We start from the raw sequence: 7,500 nt of genomic DNA, 5'->3' as shown, positions 1-7,500 counted from the left end.
ACGCGGGTCGAGCGGGGTTTCGGAGGCGTGGTGGTGTGGCGTGGAGGCAGCGGGGTTTTTCGAGGTGGGGTGCGGGGGGGCGTCGTGGGGGGGTGCGGTGGGGTGGGGGGGTGCGCCGTGTCGTGGGGGGGTGACGCGGGGTGGGGTGGGTCGAGCGGGGTTTTTGGAGGAGAGGTGGGGTGCTGTGGATGGAGCGCGGTTTTTCGAGGTGGGGTGGGGGGGGGCGTCGTGGGGGGGTGCGGTGGGGTGGGGGGTGCGCCGTGACGCGGGGTGGGGTGGGTCGAGCGCGGTTTTTTGGAGGCGTGGCGGGGTGGTGTGGAGGGAGCGGGGTTTTTCGAGGTGGGGTGCGGGGGGGGGCGTCGTGGGGGGGTGCGCCGTGTCATGGGGGAGTGACGCGGGGTTGGGGTGGTCAAGCGGGGTTTTTGGAGGAGAGGTGGGGTGCTGTGGAGGGAGCGGGGTTTTTCGAGGTGGGGTGCGGGGGGGCGTCGTGGGGGGTGACGCGGGGTGGGGGTGGTCGAGCGGGGTTTTGGGAGGAGAGGTGGGGTGCTGTGGAGGGAGCGCGGTTTTTCGAGGTGGGGTGCGGGGGGGCGTCGTGGGGGGGTGCGGTGGGGTGGGGGGGTGCGCCGTGTCATGGGGGAGTGACGCGGGGTTGGGGTGGTCAAGCGGGGTTTTTGGAGGAGAGGTGGGGTGCTGTGGAGGGAGCGGGGTTTTTCGAGGTGGGGTGCGGGGGGGCGTCGTGGGGGGTGACGCGGGGTGGGGGTGGTCGAGCGGGGTTTTGGGAGGAGAGGTGGGGTGCTGTGGAGGGAGCGCGGTTTTTCGAGGTGGGGTGCGGGGGGGCGTCGTGGGGGGGTGCGGTGGGGTGGGGGGGTGCGCCGTGTCATGGGGGAGTGACGCGGGGTGGGGTGGGTCGAGCGGGGTTTTCGGAGGCGTGGTGGGGTGCTGTGGAGGGAGCGGGGTTTTTCGAGGGGGGGTGCGGGGGGGCGTCGTGGGGGGTGACGCGGGGTGGGGGTGGTCGAGCGGGGTTTTTGGAGGAGAGGTGGGGTGCTGTGGAGGGAGCGCGGTTTTTCGAGGTGGGGTGCGGGGGGGCGTCGTGGGGGGGTGCGGTGGGGTGGGGGGGTGCGCCGTGTCGTGGGGGGGAGACGCGGGGTGGGGTGGGTCGAGCGGGGTTTTCGGAGGCGTGGTGGTGTGGCGTGGAGGGAGCGGGGTTTTTCGAGGTGGGGTGCGGGGGGGGCGTCGTGGGGGGGTGCGGTGGGGTGGGGGGGTGCGCCGTGTCGTGGGGGGGTGACGCGGGGTGGGGTGGGTCGAGCGGGGTTTTTCGAGGTGGGGTGCGGGGGGGGGGGGGGGGGGGGGATATGCGCCGCGTCGTGGGGGGGTGCGCCGTGTCCTGGGGGAGTGACGCGGGGTTGGGTGGGTCGAGTGGGGTTTTTCGAGGTGGGGTGCGGGGGGGGGGGGGATATGCGCCGCGTCGTGGGGGGGTGCGGTGGGGTGTGGGGGGTGTGCCGTGTCGTGGGGGGCTGACGCGAGGTGGGGTGGGTGGAGCGGGGTTTTCGGAGGTGGGGTGTGGGGGGTGTGCCGTGTCGTGGGGGACTGACGCGAGGTGGGGTGGGTCGAGCGGGGTTTTCGGAGGCGTGGTGGGGTGGTATGGAGGGAGCGGGGTTTTTCGAGGTGGGGTGCGGGGCGGCGTCGATGGGGGGTGCGGTGGGGTGGGGGGTGCGCCATGTCGTGGGGGGGTGACGCGGGGTGGGGTGGGTCGAGCGGGGTTTTCGGAGGCATTTGTGGTGTGGCGTGGAGGGAGCGGGGTTTTTCGAGGTGGGGTGCGGGGGGGGGGGGGGCGTCGTGGGGGGTGCGGTGGGGTGGGGGGGTGTGCCGTGTCATGGGGGAGTGACGCGGGGTTGGGTGGGTCGAGCGGGGTTTTTCGACGTGGGGTGAGGGGGGGTGGGGGGGTGCGCCGTGTCGTGGGGGGGTGCGGTGGGGTGTGGGGGGTGTGCCGTGTCGTGGGGGGGCTCACGCGAGGTGGGGTGGGTCGAGCGTGGTTTTCGGAGGCGTGGTGGGGTGGTGTGGAGGGAGCGGGGTTTCTGGAGGTGGGGTGCGGGGGGCATCGTGGGGGGGTGCGGTGGGGTGGAGGGTGCGCCGTGTCGTGGGGGAGTGAGGCGGGGCACGGTGGGTCGAGCCTGGTTTTTGGAGGAGTGGTGGGGTGCTGTGGATGGAGCGGGGTTTTTCGAGGTGGGGTGGGGGGAAGGCGCCGCGTCGTAGGGGGGTGCGGTGGGGTGGGGTGGGGGGGTGTGCCGTGTCGTGGGGGGTGACGCGGGGTGTCGCGATGCCCCCTCCCCCCCACCATGCCCCGACATGACGCGACGCGCCCCCTCCCCAACATAACATGACAACCCCCCTCCCCCCCCCATGACATCCCCCCATCCCCCATGACACGACACGACGCGATGCGCCCCCCCCATGACGTCCCCCCCTCAAAAATTCGCCTCCCCCCTCAACACACACCACCCCCCCCCCTCCCCCCCCTCAAAAATTCGGCCCCCCCATGACATCCCCCCCAGCCCCCATGACACGATGCGACGCGACGCGCCCCGCCATGACACGACACGACACGACGCGCCCCCCCCTTCCCCCCTCAACACACACCACACCATGTCGCGACGTGCCGCGCCCCCCCCCCCCCATGACATCCCCACCCCAGCCCCCCCACCCACGACACGACATGATGCGACGCACCCCCCCCCCCCCCCCCCCCGATGACATGACACGATGCGACGCGCATCCCCCCCCTCCCCGCCCCCCCATGACACGACACGATGCGATGTGCCACCCTCCCCTTAACACACACACCCACCCAACGCAATGCCCCCCCCCCCCCCCCCCCCCCGCGCCCCATGGCCTGACACGACGCGACGTGCTCCCCTCCCCTTAACACACCCACCCACCCTCCATGACGCCCTCCATGACGCCACGTGGAGGGGGGGGGGGGAGGGGTGGTGTTTTGTGTGTTGAGGGGGGGTGGGGTGGTGTGTGTTGGGGGGGGGGGGGCGAATTTTTTGGGGGCAGGGGCGGGGGAGGGGTGGGGTGGTGTGTGTTGAGGGGGGGAGCGAAATTTGAAGGGGGGGAAGGGGAGGGGTGGAGTGGTGTGTGTTGAGGGGGGGGGGGGGGGATTCTTGAGGGGCGGAGAGGGGTGGTGTGGTGTGTGTTGAGGGGGGGGGGGGGAGGGGTGGTGTGGGGTGGTGTGTGTTGAGGGGGGGGCGGGGGTGGGGAGGGGTGGTATGGCGTGGTGTGTGTTGAAGGGGGGGGGCGAATTTTTGGGGGGGGGAAGGGGCGAAATTTGGACGGGGGGGCGAATTTTTTGGGGGGGGGGAGGGGTGGGGTGGTGTGTGTTGAGGGGAAGGCGAAATTTGGAGGGGGGGAAGGGGAGGGGTGGTGTGGTGTGGTGTGGTGTGTGTTGAGGGGGGTGGCCGAATTTTTTTGGGGGGGGGGGGGGGTGGGGTGGTGTGTGTTGGGGGGGGGGGGCGATTTTTTTGGGGGCGGGGGGGGGGGGGGGGGGGGGGGGGAGGGGTGGGGTGGTGTGTGTTGAGGGGGGGGCGGAATTTGGTGGGGGGGAAGGGGAGGGGTGGTGTGGTGTGTGTTGAGGGGGGGGGAGGGGTGGTGTGGTGTGTGTTGGGGGGGGGGGGGGGGTGGGGTGGTGTGTGTTGAGGGGGAAGGGGTGGGAAATTTTGGGGGGGGGGGGCGAATTTTGGAGGGGGGGGGGGAGCGGTGGTGTGGTGTGGTGTGTGTTGAGGGGGGGGGCGAATTTTTGGGGGGGGGAAGGGGCAAAATTTGGAGGGGGGGTGAATTTTTGGGGCGGGGGGGGAGGGGTGGGGTGGTGTGTGTTGAGGGGGGGGCGAAATTTCGAGGGGGGGAAGGGGAGGGGTGGTGTGGTGTGTGTTGGGGGGGGGGGGATTTTTGAGGGGGGGGGGGGAGGGGTGGTGTGGTGTGTGTTGAGGGGGGGGGGGGGGGGGCAAAATTTGGAGGGCGGGGGGGGAGGGGTGGTGTGGTGTGGTGTGTGTTGAGGGGGGAGGGGGGGGAGGGGTGGTGTGGTGTGGTGTGTGTTGAGGGGGGAGGGGATTTTTTAGGGGGGGGGGGGGGTGGGGTGGTGTGTGTTGAGGGGGGGGGGGGGGGAATTTTTGGGGGGGGGGGGGGAGGGGTGGTGTGGTGTGGTGTGTATTGAGGGGGGGGGGGATTTTTGAGGGGGGGGGAGGGGTGGTGTGGTGTTTGTTGAGGGGGGGGTGGGGAGGTGTGTATTGAGGGGGAGGGGTGCGAATTTTTGGGGGGGGGGGGGGGGGGGGGCAAAATTTGGAGGGGGGGGGGGAGGGGAGGGGGGGGGCAAAATTTGGAGGGGGGGGGGGGAGGGGTGGTGTGTGTTGGGGGGGGGGGATTTTTGAGGGGGGGGGGGGAGGGGTGGTGTTTTGTGTGTTGAGGGGGGGGGGGGGGGGGATTTTTGAGGGGGGGGGAGGGGTGGTGTGGTGTGTGTTGAGGGGGGGGGGATGTGGTGGTGTGTGTTGGGGGGGGGGGGGGGGAAATTTTGGGGGGGGGGGGGGGGGAATTTTTGGGGGGGGGGAGGGGAGGTGTGGGGTGGTGTGTGTTGAGGGGGGTGAGGGGCGAATTTTGGAGGGGGGGGAGGGGTGGTGTGGTGTGGTGTGTGTTGAGGGGGGGGCCAATTTTTTGGGGGGGGGGGCAAAATTTGGAGGGGGGGGGGGAGGGGTGGTGTTTTGTGTGTTGAGGGGGGGGGGGGGGGGGAATTTTTGAGGGGGGGGGAGGGGTGGTGTGGTGTGTGTTGGGGGGGGGGGTGGGGTGGTGTGTGTTGAGGGGGGTGGGGGGGGGGGATGGGTGGTGTGGTGTGGTGTGTGTTGAGGGGGGGGTCGAATTTTTGGGGGGGAGAAGGGGCGAAATTTGGAGGGGGGGGGGGAGGGGTGGGGTGGTGTGTGTTGAGGGGGGGGCGAAATTTGGAGGGGGGGAAGGGGAGGGGTGGTGTGGTGTGGTGTGGTGTGTGTTGAGGGGGGGGGGGGAAGGGTGGGGAGGTGTGTATTGAGGGGGGGGGGGCGAATTTTTGGGGGGGGGGAGGGGTGGTGTGGTGTGGTGTGGTGTGTGTTGAGGGGGGTGGCCGAATTTTTTTGGGGGGGGGGGGGGGTGGAGTGGTGTGTGTTGGGGGGGGGGGGGGCGAATTTTTTGGGGGCGGGGGGGGGGGGGGAGGGGTGGGGTGGTGTGTGTTGAGGGGGGGGGAGGGGTGGTGTGGTGTGTGTTGGGGGGGGGGGGTGGGGTGGTGTGTGTTGAGGGGGGAGGGGTGGGAAATTTTTGGGGGGGGGGGGGGGCGAATTTTGGAGGGGGGGGGAGCGGTGGTGTGGTGTGGTGTGTGTTGAGGGGGGAGGCGAATTTTTGGGGGGGGGAAGGGGCAAAATTTGGAGGGGGGGCGAATTTTTGGGGCGGGGGGGCGAGGGGTGGGGTGGTGTGTGTTGAGGGGGGGGCGAAATTTCGAGGGGGGGAAGGGGAGGGGTGGTGTGGTGTGTGTTGAGGGGGGGGGGGAGGGGTGGTGTGGTGTGTGTTGAGGGGGGGGGTGGGGTGGTGTGTGTTGAAGGGGGGGGGGGGGGGGGCGAATTTTGGAGGGGGGGGGAGGGGTGGTGTGGTGTGGTGTGTGTTGAGAGGGGGGCCCAATTTTTTTTTGGGGGGGGGGGGGGGGGGCAAAATTTGGAGGGGGGGGGGGAGGGGTGGTGTGGTGTGGTGTGTGTTGAGGGGGGGGGGGGATTTTTGAGGGGGGGGGGGGAGGGGTGGTGTGGTGTGTGTTGAGGGGGGGGCGGGGAATTTTTGAGGGGGGGGGGAAGGGTTGTGTGGTGTGTGTTGGGGGGGGGGGGGTGGGGTGGTGTGTGTTGGGGGGGGGGCGAATTTTTTGGGGGCGGGGGGGGAGGGGTGGGGTGGTGTGTGTTGAGTGGGGGGCGAAATTTCGAGGGGGGGAAGGGGAGGGGTGGTGTGGTGTGTGTTGGGGGGGGGGGGATTTTTGAGGGGGGGGGGGAGGGGTGGTGTGGTGTGGTGTGTGTTGAGGGGGGGGGGGGGGGGCAAAATTTGGAGGGGGGGGGGGAGGGGTGGTGTGGTGTGGTGTGTGTTGAGGGGGGGGGGGGGAGGGGTGGTGTGGTGTGGTGTGTGTTGAGGGGGGAGGGGATTTTTGAGGGGGGGGGTGGGGTGGTGTGGTGTGTGTTGAGGGGGGGGCGGGGAATTTTTGAGGGGGGGGGTGGGGTGGTGTGTGTTGAGGGGGGGGGGGGAATTTTTGGGGGGGGGGGGAGGGGTGGTGTGGTGTGGTGTGTGTTGAGGGGGGGGGGGATTTTTGAGGGGGGGGGAGGGGTGGTGTGGTGTTTGTTGAGGGGGGGGGTGGGGAGGTGTGTATTGAGGGGGGGGGTGGGGAGGTGTGTATTGAGGGGGGGGGTGCGAATTTTTGGGGGGGGGGGGGGGGCAAAATTTGGAGGGGGGGGGGGGGAGGGGAGGGGGGGGGGCAAAATTTGGAGGGGGGGGGGGAGGGGAGGGGGGGGGGCAAAATTTGGAGGGGGGGGGGGGAGGGGTGGTGTCGTGTGGTGTGTGTTGGGGGGGGGGGATTTTTGAGGGGGGGGGGGGATTTTTGAGGGGGGGGGGGGAGGGGTGGTGTTTTGTGTGTTGAGGGGGGGGGGGGGGATTTTTGAGGGGGGGGGAGGGGTGGTGTGGTGTGTGTTGAGGGGGGGGGGATGTGGTGGTGTGTGTTGGGGGGGGGGGGGGGGGGGAATTTTTGGGGGGGGGGGGGGGGGGGGAATTTTTGGGGGGGGGAGGGGAGGTGTGGGGTGGTGTGTGTTGAGGGGGGTGAGGGGCGAATTTTGGAGGGGGGGGAGGGGTGGTGTGGTGTGGTGTGTGTTGAGGGGGGGGCCAATTTTTTGGGGGGGGGGCAAAATTTGGAGGGGGGGGGGAGGGGTGGTGTTTTGTGTGTTGAGGGGGGGGGGAATTTTTGAGGGGGGGGGAGGGGTGGTGTGGTGTGGTGTGTGTTGAGGGGGGGGGCGAATTTTTGGGGGGGAGAAGGGGCGAAATTTGGAGGGGGGGGGAGGGGTGGGGTGGGGTGTGTTGAGGGGGGGGCGAAATTTGGAGGGGGGGAAGGGGAGGGGTGGTGTGGTGTGGTGTGGTGTGGTGTGTGTTGAGGGGGGGGGGGGAAGGGTGGGGAGGTGTGTATTGAGGGGGGGGGGGGCGAATTTTTGGGGGGGGGGAGGGGTGGTGTGGTGTGGTGTGGTGTGTGTTGAGGGGGGTGGCCGAATTTTTTTGGGGGGGGGGGTGGAGTGGTGTGTGTTGGGGGGGGGGGGGGGGGCGAATTTTTTGGGGGCGGGGGGGGGGGGGGGGGGGGAGGGGTGGGGTGGTGTGTGTTGAGGGGGGGGGGAGGGGTGGTGTGGTGTGTGTTGGGGGGGGGGGGGGTGGGGTGGTGTGTGTTGAGGGGGGAGGGGTGGGAAATTTTTTGGG

The sequence above is a fragment of the Lygodium microphyllum genome, chromosome 16 (genome assembly GCF_053477565.2).
Source record: "Lygodium microphyllum isolate KBCC chromosome 16, Lygodium_microphyllum_v1.1.10, whole genome shotgun sequence".
NCBI classification, from domain to species: domain Eukaryota; kingdom Viridiplantae; phylum Streptophyta; class Polypodiopsida; order Schizaeales; family Lygodiaceae; genus Lygodium; species Lygodium microphyllum.
The sequence above is the reverse complement of the archived record's forward strand: the minus strand, read 5'-3'. Positions refer to the sequence as shown.